This window comes from Azolla caroliniana, unplaced genomic scaffold (genome assembly GCF_043228905.1).
Source record: "Azolla caroliniana isolate FFs.n. ecotype wild unplaced genomic scaffold, voAzoCaro1.0.p SCAF_14, whole genome shotgun sequence".
Taxonomy (NCBI): Eukaryota; Viridiplantae; Streptophyta; class Polypodiopsida; order Salviniales; family Salviniaceae; genus Azolla; species Azolla caroliniana.
In genome coordinates this window covers 5,326,919-5,345,013 of record NW_028230449.1, presented here as the reverse complement: position 1 = coordinate 5,345,013, position 18,095 = coordinate 5,326,919, and the positions used below count along the sequence as shown (strand labels likewise).

General features: G+C 40.9%; 3 long non-coding RNA genes across 3 annotated transcripts; 2 read left to right on the top strand and 1 right to left on the bottom strand.

Moving 5' to 3' along the window:
- Positions 1 to 3,248: 3,248 nt before the first annotated feature.
- Positions 3,249 to 17,498, bottom strand: LOC147855346 (uncharacterized). Its single transcript, XR_015530834.1, has 2 exons — positions 17,317 to 17,498; positions 3,249 to 3,504 (listed from the first exon to the last, which is right to left on the bottom strand). It is a non-coding gene; the product is annotated as an uncharacterized LOC147855346 (long non-coding RNA).
- On the top strand, positions 3,503 to 4,344 carry LOC147855348 (uncharacterized). Its single transcript, XR_015530833.1, has 2 exons — positions 3,503 to 4,106; positions 4,145 to 4,344. It is a non-coding gene; the product is annotated as an uncharacterized LOC147855348 (long non-coding RNA).
- Positions 14,279 to 14,953, top strand: LOC147855347 (uncharacterized). The gene is made up of 2 exons (XR_015530842.1): positions 14,279 to 14,363; positions 14,594 to 14,953. It is a non-coding gene; the product is annotated as an uncharacterized LOC147855347 (long non-coding RNA).
- Positions 17,499 to 18,095: the final 597 nt, after the last annotated feature.

Sequence of the window (18,095 nt, the reverse complement as noted above, 5' to 3'; positions counted from 1 at the left end):
TGAAGTGTTGAATTGGGTGGTGGTGGTTCATGGTGCATGATATTCTTATGTGGACACCAAAAACAATCATCCTAGTGATTTACCTACTTCCTTCCCCCTTGACATCTTTATCCTTGTGCCAATGCATATTAATGTGGCTCCTAAGCTTGAGGCTTCTCCCACTCCGATCTGTGAAATGTTTCGGCATGACCCTCCTCGACAGGAGCCTTGACAATGGCACAAACTCTATGGGTGCTTGAGTGTATATTAATTTAATACCTTCTTAATCTTGAGTACCAAGTGAATACCAAATTGTTATGAATGTTTGAAAATATATCCTCATGGTGAAGCTCACATCCCACATTTTTTGTGGGCATCATGGATCCAAGTAACTTGGAAATTGCATTAACATGTGCATGTTGCCATGGGTATCAAAATGTGTGTATGCTATCCTACCTTGCAAATTCTAGTATAGGTATATTACCATTAAGAAGAGGTATGATCCTAACCTAATGATGCTAGCAATAGAAGAAGATTACTTCAATCACCCTCGATAACATTGGTTTCATGGGTGGTATCTTCACAAGTCTTATTAGCATGTAGTGATATCATTGCCAATATCACTCCTTTATTAGACTAATAAACATTTTATAAAAGATAATTAATAGTGTTATTTGTGAGTGGCTCAACACCTTGGCTCTAACTATGCTAGCAAAACCATTCCCAAATATGGGTAGTGTTACTCATGGGCTCAAATTAACACCCATAATAATCCATGTCAATAAACTCGAATTATGGGTGTTAACTCATGCCCCATTTGCCATTAGTATTATCGTTGTAATATGATTAATATTAATCTAACCATTAATGGTATCCTATATTCTGTCGTTGTTTAACTTATTTAAAAAGTGCGGGTGTATTCTCATAAAGTTTAAACTGTACAGGTATATGATTCAATCACCAATTTGAGAAATCCTGTATGCATCATATGGTTTTCCTCTATGGAGCCATTGGTATGAACATTAAGAATCATAATCAATAATTACATTAACATTATATAGTGGGTGTAACCTTTTGATACATATACCCACTATATAATGTTAGCAGTAAAATTATATGTGGTTAGTTGTAAGAGATTTATCAATTAAAATACCGTCCCTCCCTCCCTATCTCTCTTTCTCTCCCTCTCTTTGGGGAAAACACACGATTATATTAATAAATATGTGACATGAAAAACACTAAAATGGTACAACAATTAAGCGTAGTCACCACCACCACTACAAGTGTAGTGGCACATGTTGTATCGATCGTCAATTGACAAGATCGAACACTAATGAGCAAACAATTTTTTCTAGCTACGATAAACACAATTGGCACATTTGTACAGTGTATGTACTCCATAACTTTCATAGATATGCATTGACCCAATGCCTACTATTACATATTTCTGTTATTACACAATCCCCAATACCTCACAAATATATGAAAACGATATCCATCTTTGATTTGGGGTCGTTAGTGTGCCATGAGTGTATCTCATTAGCCCAGATTTAGAACAGGAAAATGCATTTTTAATTAAACGATTGCCATTTAGAGGAAGAGCTTGAAAAACTTTATAAAGAGGTTTGAAATTGAGGTAGGCTCCTTGAAATGATAGATCAAGGGTAGTGTTGTAACTTGTAAGCTAACCCAACCCAAGAGGAATTTGTGTGGAATCCAACAAATCCTACACTAGACAATTATATAATGCTATGAAATGTGAGAAGGGGAACTTATTTGTGTGCATGTTAGATTCAATTATTTTGCTAAAGTAGAGGAACTCAACCTTTTACAACCTTGGATTGATGGAGACTTGACATATTAGAGGAAAGTTCTATCACGTAACCAATTATTTGGTTTAGGACCAAGTCATGTCATTGGCCTCCAAAAGCAAAAGGGTGAAGGTAGTGTCGTTTCTCTCTCATAAAAAATTACTTGTACAAGATAAATTTCCCAAAGTTTAGAATAAGTTAGATTAATGTAAATGTGAGAAATTTTAGAAGATTAACGTATTTGTTTGGTCAAGACCCTCCTCCCTTTGATATATCGGAAGCAAATAATTTTACGTATCGAAACGTGACATTCATTTGCAAACACCATTGCGTGGAGAATAAAAAGGTGGATCTACATAATACATTGCACATAGTTTTTATTATGTAGAACATAGAAAGAAATTGTAACCTCATTAAAATAACAAGGGCCACATGCATTAATCATATGTATGTAGTAACAAATCATTGTTGAGAATGCCCACATTTAAAATGAGGAATGACATGACTTTGCGAGAGATCTTGAAATGATGTGTTCTTCCCAATTTTTGAGCAATTCCTCAAGATTTCCTTGCCCACATTTAAAATGAGGAATGACATGACTTTGTGAGAGATTTTGAAATGATGTGTTCTTCCCAATTTTTGAGCAATTCCTCAAGATTTCCTTGCCCACATTTAAAATGAGGAATGACATGACTTTGCGAGAGATCTTGAAATGATGTGTTCTTCCCAATTTTTGAGCAATTCCTCAAGATTTCCTTGCCCACATTTAAAATGAGGAATGACATGACTTTGCGAGAGATCTTGAAATGATGTGTTCTTCCCAATTTCTGAGCAATTCCTCAAGATTTCCTTTTTCACTTTCTTTGACCGATGGGTCCTATGTCTTTCTTTTTGTTTTCCAATTCTTTCACTATTTCAAGTAAACTCATGCGAAGTGATGAATACTTTGGTCACCAAGCCATTTGACTTGAATAGTAGAACGAATACCAAATTGACTTGGTTAACAAGGCATCCAAATTGTAGCATTCATATATAATAAAAGGACACATATCACATTACAACACACATTTTTCCCTCTCTCCTCCCAAAGATTATAATAAAAACTATCAACCAATCTATCTCTAATTCCCACATTCCATATTGTGACGATAAACTCCTTACATTCCTTATTAAATCATGATAACCAAGATGATCCATTGCTTTAGGATAAGGCCTAGTGCAGTGTCTTGCGAAGATATCGATGCTCAACATGTTATCGGCTCCAACATGAGTACTCAAGACACATCAAGTGCAAAGGTACTCGATTCTACCACTCAAAAGATCGACTCGGACAATTGCATGAAATCAAGAAGGACAAAGATGAGGACGAAGAAGGGTAGCGAGAGTAGTATGGAGTTGGAGCAAACAAGCAAGTTGGGTGCTCGATATTTTAGCGTGGGAATGAACCCTGGGGCTCTCCTTTGATGGACATTGAACAAAGATGAAGTGTTGAATTGGGTGGTGGTGGTTCATGGTGAATCATATTCTTATGTGGACACCAAAAACAATCATCCTAGTGATTTACCTACTTCCTTCCCCCTTAACATCTCAATCCTTGTGCTTATGCATATTTATGTGGCTGCTAAGCTTGAGTCTTCATGTGAGCTTGACATTCTTCTCCCACTCTGATCTTCGAAATGTTTCCAAGAAAATTGTCATGAAGGTTCAACATGATCTTTCTCCTAGAAGGGAGCCTCGACAATGGCACAAACTCCGTGGGTACCTGTGTGTATATTTATTAATGCCTTCTTAATCTTGACTACTAGTGAATACCAAATTCTCATGAAGGCTCAAAAATATATCCTCATGGTGAAGCTCACATCCCTCATTTGTTGTGAGCATCATGGGTTCAAATAACTTGTAAATTGTATGGTCAACATGTGCATGTATACTAACTCTCCTACCTTGCAAATTCCAGTATAGGCTTATTACCATTAAGAAGGGGTATGATCCTAACCTAATGATGCTAGCAATAGAAGAAAATTGGTTTAACGACCCTCAATAAATATCTTCATACTAATTAGTGTGTAGGACTATCATTCCCAACATCAGTCTGGCATGATTAGAACCAATAAACAGTTAAATTTGAGTGGCTTAACACCATGGCTCTAACTATGCTAGCAAAACCGTTCCCAAATATGGGTAGTGTTACTCATGGGCTTAAATTAACACCTATAATAATCCATCAATAAACTCTAATTATCGGTGTTAATTCATGCCCCACCTGCCATTCGTATTATCCTTGGAATATGGTTAATGTTAATCTAACAATTAATGGTGACGTTTACTATCTCTTTGTTTCATTTTTTTAAAAGTGGGGATGTTTTTTGGTAATTTTCAAAACATTGTGAGTATCCTCATAAATTTAAAAACTTAGAGGTGGATGATTCATCACCAATTTGAGCAATGATATAATCTATGCATCAAATGGTTTTCCTCTTTGGAGACTTTGCTACCGACATTTGGAGAACCATAATCAATAATTACATGAATGCCAATTACATATTTTTTGTAATTATAGAAGAGAATATGGGTAATGCCATGGATACTCTTGTTGTTAAAATCCATAATAACCAAGAAGACCCTAGTAACTCTTTTTGCAAAGGATTACAATGTTCTCTTATACAATGTCACCATCAAAGAAATTGGTTGTCATTGGTGATATGACTTATGTGATGCCACCTTCGAAACTAATTTAATAAGACCAACACATTAACTTCAGAACTTCAAACAATAACATCAAAGTTAAGGGTTCCTTTAAAATGTTGGAATATTGCTTAAGAACTTCATTTGTCAAGCTATCCTAACCAAGGTTCTTAACACTAGGAAGATGGCTTAAAACTGAGTCCAACTCATCCTCAATAAAATCTGCATACAATTCACGACTAAGGATGTCGTGCACAAGACATTCAACCATATCATAGGCATGCACTAATTACCTCATTCACCATAAATAATTGTGCCACTGGATCAATCAACACTATAAAGTAATGAATCCATATTCCAATTATTGTAGCCGGATCCACAATAAATTTATCCCCTTGCTTTATATGTATCACATTAGATGGAGAATATGTAGTATTTAAAGCTTGGAAAAACAAATGAGATTGATATTGATGATCTATAAACCTATCCTTCAGTTATATCTTAGCATAAAATTATATCTTTAACATTGTAATTGAGAAATAATGACTTGCAATTGAGTTTGTAGATCCAAAATCCCCTCACCTAATGATCATGTATTAATAATGCATTATACCTAGAGTGAACTTGTGAGAGCTGTTGAAGAAGACCCTACTTGTTGGGCATTAGATAACTCATACATATGAGGAATGATCTTAATGTTTTGTAATGTTCTATCCCATGTCTTTACTACCTTGCCATCCACTTTTGGAAAGTTTTTAACAAAATTTTCTCCATGAGAGCAATAAAGTGAGGTTGAAGCAAAAGAGAAGAGTTAAGGCATAATGGAGTATTTCCTAGTGAGGAGTTAGTTAAATGATTGCAAAAATCCAAACAAATAAGAAATTGGTCTAAAGACCCCACACATTGTAGAACTATCATATAGATGTTATTAAAAAGGATTAATCTTGCATAAGATATTAATTCTATTAGGATGATTCCATGTTTGTCTATGTTGTACAAATTAGATGGTAAAACCTGGACCATTCTCATGCAACCATGTCCATACATCCAACCCAAGAACCTCAACAATCAATGAAACCTAAACCATTTGCTCATGATCATCCATGATTGAATGTTATGACTTTGACTATGATGCATCAAGACACATGTTCAAATGACCAATGAGTAATCATGGGTGACCTACGACTAAGGTATGAAAAAGTGAGATTCATAATAAAATACATTGAGTAGCTTGGTTAGGGACATAAATCCCCATGAATTATACAACCTCACCAAAATAATTTGTTTATCTTGGACCGAATCTTAGTCACAAACACATAAGTACTCCAATCGGAATACAATCCAAAGTGTGGTTGGAGGTATGGTAATAATCCGTGTATTCAATCCGTCAATCCGAAATACATATATTAATCAACAACAACATACATATACACGTAAGATAGAATAATTTAGCACACAAGACAGCAAATACACAAATCTTCTAATTATATTATATTACTTGCGCATACGAACAATACAATCTAGACTCCTTATGTAGGTAGCTGATTTTGATACAAAACTGTGTCCATCCGGATCAGTACATCCTTCTAGATTCGACACCCCTTAACATAATAACTCTTCATATCCACTAATTATCCAGTATATGTATTCACACTCTTTCCGGACTATCTTCCGGATATACAATTCTTCGGCTCTACTTCTCTGGGCAACATAATTGACTAACATGAACCTCTCACATTTCATGGTACCACTTTCATTCAATCAACAATGTTATGGGCACACTTTCTCTTTAGAGCAACCAATGCCATGAAACTAGTCAAATCATGTTCTAATGGTGCATATGGGTTTTTGCGCACAACATCCCTAGGGTTGTCTATAGATCTTTTGATGAAAACCTTGAGGAGTTCATGGAGTCGCAATCTATCACGTGTCTATACGCACCCATCTCAAACTCTTACAACTTGTATCCCATAACATATAATGGAAAGGACATCTCTTGTTACTTGGAGGCTATAATGGAGGTGAGGCAATTGAGTAGCTTTGCAAGGATGGTAATGCCAAGTAATTGTTGAATATGGGATCGGCCACAACAGATTGCCAAGCACAAATGAGAAAGACAGAAAATTGAAATAACAGAAAATGATGCATTGATATAGAGACACAAGATATTAACGTGGAAACCTTGAAATGGGAAAAACCACGGGAGCCAACAAACTACGAATAGAATAACTATATCGAGGGGAATACACTAAGAGACTCTAAGGTAACAACCTCAAAATACGTTCACATTCACAAGTGGAAGGATCGCGCATAAATGGAAGGATAAGGAATATTCCGTTTGATTTTAGTACTTTTTCAGTGATATTACAAAACACATTGATACCAGTATCATACATTCTCAAATATACTATGAAAAAGGTTTAAAATCCACCATTTTCGTGATTTTAAAAAAAGAAGAAAAAGAGGAATCTCAAAACGTTTAGGGTTTAATTTATTTCACAAATTTTACAACCAATCTTTTTTATAAGAAGCGATATTCATAGGAATCAAATGAATTCAAAACACATGCTTTTATATTACTCGATTTGTTACAAGTGGAAGTTAGTTACACTTAATAGCCAGAAATACATTCATGATCACTCCTTTACGGAGAATCACTACTATAACTAATATGCAATGAGGATTCTTCCTCGTCATCCTCGGATGTACCAATCAATGCATTATCTTCATCCTAAACCAAATGGTGTGGCTCTAGATTATATGCAACAGATCTCGTTTGCCTTCGACTCGAGCCACCTCGTAGACGTGGTAATTTTTCTTTTATTATATCTATTGTTTGACTTCCTTAAACGTCTAGCTTTTGTAAGCGTGAATTCGTACACGATGATATCCACATCAGAGATATCAAGGGTCGAGGTGTTACAAATGTTTCACTTCCTCTTCCTTCCTACCTCCCCTTGTCGTTGGGCATTCAATCATCTCCAATGTATACTTAATTGTAAAAGTGTTTTCACTTCTAGTGTTGTACCAATGCACTTTGATAGACTTGATCGTGTTTTCTATTTCATGGATTATCACTTCTAGAATTTTACCAATCCAAAATTGGTGGTCATGTGAGTTGTCATCAGTAGGTGTTGCAATAAACATCCCCGCCGCGAGCTCTTGCAAATTGCCTTACCATCTAGCTTCAACTGCTTTGTTGAGAGACAAGCTCAACATCGGCCGGATCGGCTGAGCAAGCTGAGGACTGGATCAGTTGGGATGGATCGGTTAGGCCGGACCGGTGCGTAAAACGGATACGCAAACCGGTGCGTAACGAGAGGCCGTATCGGTGCTTAAACCGAAAGGCCGTTAGAGAGATATTCCTCGTAAGGAATAGTTTTGGGAGTAAGTGTCGAGGCTCATTTATGAGCAGTCAAATACTGTTAGTACTTGTGTCAGCTCGATTGTCAGGGCTTGTATAAAAGGTGCTCACTGAGCACGGTGTATGTACAAAGTGTTAGTATTTGTTGAATTGTGTTTTTTGTGTGTTCTCTCTCTGTCTCTCCCGCGTATTGTGTATACTCAAGCTCTCCATTAAACCTGCGTATTTTCTATGTGTTTGGTTTTCTATTGCTTCTGCACATAATCTTTTACATGGTATCAGAGCGCGAGGGTTGAGAACCTCTGCAGCCGACATAGCTTGAAAGAAAAACTAACCAAGAAGAACAGGCAAAACCGATGGATAGAGGCATGGGTAGCTCGCTTCCGACGGAGAAGCTCGACAGAAACAACTACACGTCTTGGTCTTACAAGATGCACCAGTACCTGCTCGGACACGGTTATTGGAGCTATGTCGATGGAGCAAATGACACAACACCCGATTCAACACACAAAGACTTCCCGACGTGGGAACAATCGACGAGCACAGTGCTGTACTGTTTCGCGTCTTGTGTGGGCGAACAACTATTAAGCTACGTTCGGGATGCAAAAACGCCGAAGGGTGCGTGGGAAAATCTAAAGAAGATCTTCGCCGCGAGCACCACAGCCAGGAAGCTTAAGCTCCGATAGGAGTTGAGTAACCTACGACAACGCGATTTGTCGGTGGCTGACTATACCTCGAAGATCAAGGACATATGTGACTCCTTAGCTTCCATCGATGTGAACATCGAGGAAAGCGAGATGGTCCAGGTCTGTCTCGGGGATTTGGCATCAAAGTTCGGAGCGTTCCGAACCGATGTGTGTACACGGGAGAATACGCCGTCGTTTTTCGACTTACAATCAATGCTCCTTATAGAGGAGAACCACGCGGGTGCGTCGACAAGCACGCATGCCAATAGCAAGATGCTGTACACGGAGGGAGATAGGCCCCGTGGTCGTGGCAGACGAGGCGAGTCGGTATGCAATGGAGGCGGCTGATGGGATCAAGGAAGAAGGCACCAAAGTGATGCCGACAGTAATTCTGAAGCCTCCGGAAACAGGGGGAGTCGAGGCGACGAGAACCGGCAAGGGAAATCCGCCGCAGAATGCTGGTACTGTGGCAAGAAAGGCCACAGGGAGAGCGAGTGCTGGAAAAAGCGCGCCGAGTCGGAGAGGGCCGGTTCCAAATCTGGTTCCGGACATACCGACAAAGGAAACTGGCACCGATCGCACTATGCCGAAGGATTCGGAAAAGCCGGAAGGGAGGATGTTCATCCTCGACTCTACTGACGGTGGCACCGCAATGTTCGCGATGGGATAAAAAGTCGAGTGGACATCGACTTATGGCACAAGCGGATAGGCCAGGTCAACCACCAGCGGCTTCAGGACCTGCAATCGAAACATGTGGTGTTCGGATTGCCCAAATTTAGTGGCCGGAAGGCACAAATTTGTGAAGCCTGCTAGCTTGGGAAGCAACACCGACTTCCCTTCCCCAACGAGCGTAACCAGAGCCGGAACAAGCTCGACTTGATACACTCCGATGTGTGGGGGCCAGCACAAAACGTTAGTCTTGGCGGGAGCCGATATTTCGTCTCCTTCATCGACGACTACACGCGGCACACGTGGATCTACCTCATTGAGAGGAAGAGCGAAGTCTTCGACTATTTCTGGGACCTCAAAGGGTTCGTGGAAACGGAAACAGGAAGAAAGATCAAGTGCCTGCGGTCGAATGGCGGAAAAGAATACTTTTCCGGTCAATTCAACGGTTATCTACAACAGATGGGAATTCGGCGCGAATTCAGTTGTAGATACACCCTGGAGCAAAACGGCGTGGCTGAGAGGAAGAATGGGTCAATTGTGGAAGCGGCGTGGGCAATGCTAGAAGAATAGAGCTTGCCCAAGTTCTATTGGGCCGAGGCGGTACGAACCGCGGTATACATCCAGAATCGGATCGGAGAAAAAGTGTCGGCGCATGAGCAATATTTCGGGAGGAAGCCGAATTTACGACACTTGAGAGTTTTCGGTAGCATTGCGTATGTGCATGTACCGAAGGAGAAAAGGAGGAAATTGGACGCGAAAGCCGAGAAGTGTATCTTGGTCGGTTACTTAGACGAGCAGAAGGGTTATAAGTGTTATAACCCGCGCACCAAACAAGCGTGCGTGAGCCGCAACGTTGTGTTTGATGAGTCCGCGTCTTGGTACTTGCCTCCGAATCCGGATCTCAACTCCAATCCGAGCTTTGAAGATGAGGTCAGCGAGACTGAGATGCCTCCGGATGAGCCGGAAATCGGGACCCGCGAAGAGAGTCCGATTTCGTTTCGGTTATGTGGACCGAATGGACGACTGAATCGGTTCGACCAGTTCGATGACGAGCCGGCAAGTAGTGGAGACTCGGCCATGCATTCCCCGCGCAGGAAGCCGAGGAGATGGCTTACGCGCAAAGAGAAAGGGAAGAAGAAGGTGTTGTATTCCAGCATAGATAGGAACGAGTCAGACCGACATGAGTCCGACTCCAAGGGAAGCGGTGACGGGTCTTCAAGAGCGAAGTCCGCGTCGGCCGAAAAGACCTCGACATTGGTTAATGACCGATTACGCCGATCTACCCGCCAGAAGAACCCAGTTGTGCGGTTCGGATACAACGAGTACATGGCGCATCATTATGCGTACATGACCCGTGTAGCGGAAGTGCGTGAGCCGGAGAGCTACGCATAAGCGGCTAAGGACGCGAATTGGCGCGCCGTGATGGAGGAAGAGATGCACACATTGTCGGAAAATGAGACCTGGGACCTGGTTGACGCACCGAAGGGTGTGAAGCCGATCAGATGTAGATGGGTGTACAAGGTCAAGTACAACACCGACGGCTCGGTCAACCGATACAAGGCCCGATTAGTGGCAAAAGGCTACGCGCAGAAACACGACATCGACTACGATGAGATGTTTGTGCCGATCGCAAAGATGATGACCGTCCGTGTTTTGCTCGCGGTAGCTGCGACAAAGGGGTGGCACTTACATCAGATGGATGTAAAGAATGCGTTCCTGCAAGGTGAGCTTGAGGAACAGGTATACATGGTACAACCCCCCAGATTTCACTCCGGAATGAACACTCGGTAGTGTGCCGATTGAAGAAGTCCCTTTACGGACTGAAGCAAGCCCCGCGTGCTTGGAACTCGAAGATCACGCAACAACTGCGTCGGATGGGCTTTGCAACGTCAAAATCGAACTCTTCCCTGTTCATCCGGAAAGGTCGACTCGGTCCGGTCAGTATCTTACTATATGTTGATGATTTGGTCATCACCGGCGCCGACCTAGGTGAAATCGACCGCGTGAAGCTCCAACTTGGGGCATCGTTCGACATGAAGGATCTGGGGGATCTTCATTACTTCCTTGGGATCGAAGTGATCCATACCCCCGAAGGCATATTGATCAGCCAACGCCATTATGTGTTGAGTATGCTCTTCAAATTCGGGATGGCCGACTGTAAGTCTGTCTTGACTACTCTGGATAGAACCTCAAGCTTCGCCCCAATTCCGGAAAGGTATGCGACCTGACGAGGTTTCGACAAATTGTCGGAAGCCTTATCTACTTGACAATCACCTGACCCGATCTTAGTTATCTGGTCGGGGTGATCAGTCAGTTCATGGCGCGAGCTACCGAGGAGCACCTTCAGTGTGCGCAACGTGTACTGCGGTACGTAAGCGGCTCTAAGGACCGGGGACTGCTATATCGGACCGGTACATCCTCGCAGTTGTTTGGCTACACCGATGCTGATTGGGCTGGCAACGCCACCGATCGCCGATCCACGCCCAGATACGCGTTCTCTCTTGGGAGTGCCGCGATAGCGTGGAGCAGTAAGAAGCAGCTGACAGTTGCACTGTCGAGCACCGAAGCTGAGTACCGAGGAGCGGCTGTCGCAATATGCGAAGCCATATGGTTGAAGCGGCTACTTAAGGACTTGCAAGAGGAGGTGTCCGATCCGACGACGATCTACTGCGACAACCTCAGTAGCATCCAGCTTGCGAAGAACCCCGTTTTCCACGCACGGACCAAGCACATTGAGGTGCACTACCGTTTTGTCTGTGAGTGTGTCCTTTCTGGTGAAGTCGAAGTCCAGTATGTTCCGACGGATCGGCAAACTGCCGACATCTTCACCAAGCCTCTTCGACCGGACAAGTTGCGGCAATTCTCGGGTGCGCTTGGGTTGCGTCACCTCGATGTGCCGGACTTGAGGGGGAGAGATGTCCCGGATGACCACGGAAGGGGGAGAGAAGACCGCGACGTCGAGTCGAATGACGAATTCGATTTCGGAGATGTTCTAGATGACCACGGAAGGGGGAGAGAAGACCGCGACGCCGAGTCAGATGACGAATTTGATTTCGGATCGACTGATGAAGCCGAGGGCGGACCTGCGAAAGATTCCGGAAGCGGACATAAGGGGAGTAGCCGAAATGAAGAGCCGAAGTCAACCAAGCATGGGGGAGATGACGCCGTCAAGGGCAAGAAGACCGAAGACGAGTTGGAGATAGCCAACTCGGACGAGAGCGAAAACCGATCAGAGGTAGCCGAGTCGGTTTGGATATTTGATTCAGATACACTGAATCAACCGAGGGCCAAGCGAGAAAGAAGGCAGCAGGAGAAGCGCCAACACCGCGACAACAAGGGAGCTGTGAAGGGCCGTGGGAGCAGACAAGCCAACCGAAAGGGTCGAAGCACGCGGAGTCGAACAGGTCGAGGAGCGCGAGCGAGGTGTGGAGCTAGGAGAAACCGGAGCGGTGATCCGGAAGATCCGGAAGAGCCTCAAGTTGAGCTTGTGGGGGAGTGTTGAGAGACAAGCTCAACATCGGCCGGATCGGCTGAGCAAGCCGAGGACCGGATCAATTAGGCCGGACCGGTGCGTAAAATGGATACGCAAACCGGTGCGTAACGAGAGGCCGTATCGGTGTGTAAACCGAAAGGCCGTTAGAGAGATATTCCTCGTAAGGAATAGTTTTGAGAGTAAGTGTCGAGGCTCATTTATGAGCAGTCAAGTACTGTCAGTACTTGTGTCAGCCCGATTGTCAGGGCTTGTATTAAAGGTGTTCATTGAGCACGATGTATGTATAGAGTGTTAGTATTTGTTGAATTGTGTTTTTTGTGTGTTCTCTCTCTGTCTCTCCCGCGTACTATGTATACTCAAGCTCTCCATTAAACCTGCGTATTTTCTGTGTGTTTGGTTTTCTATTGCTTCTGCACATAATCTTTTACATGCTTTGGTCATCCTTGGTCCCACATAAATGTCTCTTTGTTGTGGATGGACCAAACTGTCATTAATCGCATTTGCTAGTTGCTCTGGAGTTTTATTTACACGGTCATGTTGTAGCGACCATGTGAATGGCGTTTCCAAGGTCCAATTATCACCAGATACACAATTGTCAATAATTCCTTTCTGATAACAAAAAAATACATCCCACAATGATGTGTCTTGTTGTGCGGCATATTTCTTTGCGGCCTCAATATGCTTTCTTTTTTCTGTTAAGGCTTGGCACCGTAAGTGTTTTTGTTCCGATACCAAGTCACTATGCAACTGTCCTTTCTTCTCAATTGGCATTTGTTTAGTGCCATGGACTATTATACTCGGCATACAAAGTAAGAACTGCCAACCACCTTCAGGTTCCCATTTTTTAGAAGATGAATATTGTTTGGCATACAAAAGCGTAGAACCACTTATTTCATTTTTCTTTGTCATAAAAATGTGATTGAAGCTTATATTGTTTAATTGGCCGAGCACTTTAACATTCCCAACACCCCCATCTGATATATATCTCTTCAACTCATATACCTCCTTCAAGTATAACTTTTGGGCGTGGTGTATACGCATTACAAATAACATCAAATAGTTTTGGTAATGTGCAAGCATCATGACGAGACAACTGTCTGGAGAAAGTGCTAAACATATGATCTATATGATCATGTGTGTGGCCAACCAAAAGAAAATTGACTTTCACTTTTGTAAAGAATCGGGTATGATTCTTGTGTAGCGGAATAGGCGAGAGATGTGCGTTATGTGAGTGTGTGTGTGAGAGAGAGAGTGAGAGAGACAAGGAGTAAGACACAGAGAATACACAAGGTTAATTATATTAACAAAGGAGAAAGACTCAACAACATACAAGGTAGGAGGAGGGTGCTTTATATAGTCACCCTCTCTCGTCATTAACTACAAGACTCATGGAGCATGGGGAATGTGAAAGCTCATAAGTTATGTGTCATAAGATATGATTCTATGACTCATACTAAATGCTAGAATACAAAGTGGTGACATGATGGTGACTCTAGACCGTTGGAGTGTTTATTCACTCTCGAGGTGAGTTCACACACTAGACCAGGTTGAGCTTGATTCTCAACAACTTTTCTAAACAATCCTTGGTTGGAGGCTGTTAGGAAGAAACCCGTTGTGGTGAAGAGGCTTTACAACCTAAGTCCTATGTTGGAGAAGAAAGTAGAGGTGCTGGCCAGGTGAGTGAGAGAATCTCTTCTTCTTGTAAACCTTCACTTGACCTGAGCATAAGTAGCATGCATCAAAGTTCTTAGACTGAGGAAACCTTTTTTATAACTTTATAGTTGTGTGCTTAAACATGCAATATATGCTTGCATATTGGGTTGTTTTCAATCATTTTCCTCACTGTGCTGGAAACACTGTTTTTTATTATGTATTTATATTTAGTTTTTTTTTCAAATGTGGATAGGTCCTTGGCAAGGTTGCCACAAAATGCACCTCTATATGTTAGAAAGGCAGGGGAGAAGAAGGTGACTGAAGTTGTGGTTCACCATCACTCCCTTGTGCTGCTCCTCCAAAGTGCAACTGGAGAGGATCTTCAAAACATATAGAAGGCCATGAAAAGGTTAAGCCACATACATATGGTGCCCCCACCAAGGCTTAGTATGAGTACAACCCCAAGACTTAGTATGAGTACAACCTCAAGACTAAGTATGAGTACAACACCAAGACTAAGTATGTCTCGAGACCCATTCCGAGATTGCTCCAACCACTGAAAAAGATTATACCCACAACACACACACACACAAACGTATTTATGTTTTTATTGACATAATAAGATCGTGCAATCCCTGACATCCATGTATGTCTTCGTGTCTTGCATGTAATAGTGGCATTAGTATGCCATGAGTGACATGAGTGTATGTTAGTAGCGCATATTTTAGTCACACTAGGATGTCATTAGTGACATGAATATATGTCATTAGTATACATACCATGAGTATATACTATATAGACTTTCCCTGTATCAATATATGTGATTACTGCCATGAGTATATGTCATTGGTAGCACGAGTATATTAGTGGATATTTTGAGTATCTGAAGCATGTATCACCTACCTTTCAACAGATTCTTTTGAAGGTTTATATTCATGTATTATTGATTGCGACACATTACCAATTATAAAGTGAACTACGTAAAAAAAAAAATGTTTTTTTTATTAAAATATTGGCTCGCTTAACAAGCAATGCCTAGATGACCATTTATAGGAAGAACATAATAAAAATGCATTCAAATTGAAGTAGGCTCCTCGAAATGATAGATAACACAACCTAACAGCTATTTGTACGAAACCCAACAAAAAAACATGCCAACAGGAATGAAGTAGTCAAACAATGCCATGGAATGAGAAAAAGGAACATTTCGCATATTTTACTCACACTAGGATGTCATTAGTGACATGAGTATATGTCATTAGTATACATACCATGAGTATATACTATATAGACTTTGCATGTATCAATATATGTGATTAGTGACATGAGTATATGTCATTGGCAGCAGGAGTATATTAGTGGATATTCTGAGTATCTGAAGCCATGTATCACCTACCTTTCAACCGATTCTTTTGAATGTTTATATTCATGTGTTATTGATTGCGACACATTACCAATTATAAAGTGAACTACGTAAAAAAAAACCCTGTTTTTTTATTAAAATATTGGCTCGCTTAACAAGCAATGCCTAAATGGCCATTTATAGGAAGAGCATAATAAAAATGCATTCAAATTGAAGTAGGCTCCTCGAAATGATAGATAACACAACCTAAGAGCTATTTGTACGAAACCCAAACAAAAAACATGCCAACAGGAATGAAGTAGTCAAACAATGCCATGGAATGAGAAAAGGGAACATTTGTGAGAATAGGTGGTTACACTGTACAAACTTACAAAGAAATCATAACCTTATTATAATAACAAGGGCCACACACATCAATCATACGTATTTAAAAAGATATTGTTGATAATCCCCACATTTAAATTTAGGTAGCACATGACTTGGCAAAAACTTGGCGATAATGCCCCCTTTCCGATCAAATCCTTAAGATTTGTTCTCTCTTTGGTTCATGGGTCCTTTCTATACTTTCGCTTTTTTAAATGAACTCTTTCAAAGTAATGAATACCTTGATCACTAAGGCAATTGACTTTGAATAAATAGGATAATAGATGGCAAATTGACTTGGTTAACTAGGCATCCAAACATCACATTTTCCCTCTCTCCCCAAGAACCAAATTCTATTTCATTTTCTCTCTTTCCTTTCTAGTTTCTGAGCAATTTCTTAAGATTTCCTTTTTCTCTTTCTTTGAGTAATGGGTCCTATGTCTTTTTTTCGTTTTTTAATTCTCTCCCTTTTTCAAGTAAACTCTTCCCAAGTGATAAATAGCTTGGTCACCAAGTCCATGGACATGAATAATAGAATGAATACCAAATTGACTTGGTTAACAAGGCATCCAAATCGTAGCATTCATATATAATAAAAGGACACATATCACATTACAACACACATTTTCCCTCTCTGCCCCCAAGGACCATAATAAAATCTATCAACCAATCTATCTATCTCTAATTCCCACATTCCATATTGTGAAGACAAACTTCTTACATTACTTTTTAATCATGATAACCAAGATGATGCATTGCTTTAGCATAAGGCCTAGTGTAGTGTCTTGTGAAGATATGGATGCTGAACATGTTATCGGCTCCCATGTGAGTACTCAAGACGCATCAAGTGCAAAGGTAATCGATTCTACCACTCAAACAATCGAATCAGACAAGTGCATGAAATCAAGAAGGACAAAGACGAGGACGAAGAAGGGTAGCGAGAGTAGTATGGAGTTGGAGCAAACAAGCAAGTTGGGTGCTCGATATTTTAGCGTGGGAATGAACCCAGGGGCTCTCCTTTGATGGACATTGAACAAAGATGAAGTGTTGAATTGGGTGGTGGTGGTTCATGGTGCATGATATTCTTATGTGGACACCAAAAACAATCATCCTAGTGATTTACCTACTTCCTTCCCCCTTGACATCTTTATCCTTGTGCCAATGCATATTAATGTGGCTCCTAAGCTTGAGGCTTCATGTGATCTTGACGTTCTTCTCCCACTCCGATCTGTGAAATGTTTCGGCATGACCCTCCTCGACAGGAGCCTTGACAATGGCACAAACTCTATGGGTGCTTGAGTGTATATTAATTTAATGCCTTCTTAATCTTGAGTACCAAGTGAATACCAAATTGTCAATAAACTCGAATTATGGGTGTTAACTCATGCCCCATTTGCCATTAGTATTATCGTTGTAATATGATTGATATGAATCTAACCATTAATGGTACCCTATATTCTGTCTTTGTTTAACTTATTTAAAAAGTGCTGGTGTATTTTCAGAAAGTTTAATATTTACAGGTAAATGATTCAATCACCAATTTGAGAAATCATGTATGCATTATATGGTATTCCTCTATGGAGCCATTGGTACCAACATTAAGAATCATAATCCATAATTACATTAACATTATATAGTGGGTGTAACCTTTTGATACATATACCCACTATATAATGTTAGCAGTAAAATTATATGTGGTTAGTTGTAAGAGATTTATGAATTAAAATACCCTCCGTCCCTATCTCTGTTTCTCTCCCTCTCTTTGGGGAAAACACATGATTATATTAATAAATATGTGACATGAAAAACACTAGAATGGTACAACAATTAAGTGTAGTCACCGCCACTACAAGAGTAGTGGCACATGTTGTATCGATCGTCAATTGACAAGATCGAACACTAATGAGCAAACAATTTCTTCTTGCTACGATAAACACAATTGGCACATTTGTACAGTGTAGTCCATAACTTTCATAGATACGCATTGACCCAATGCCTAATATTGCATATTTCGGTTATTATACAATCC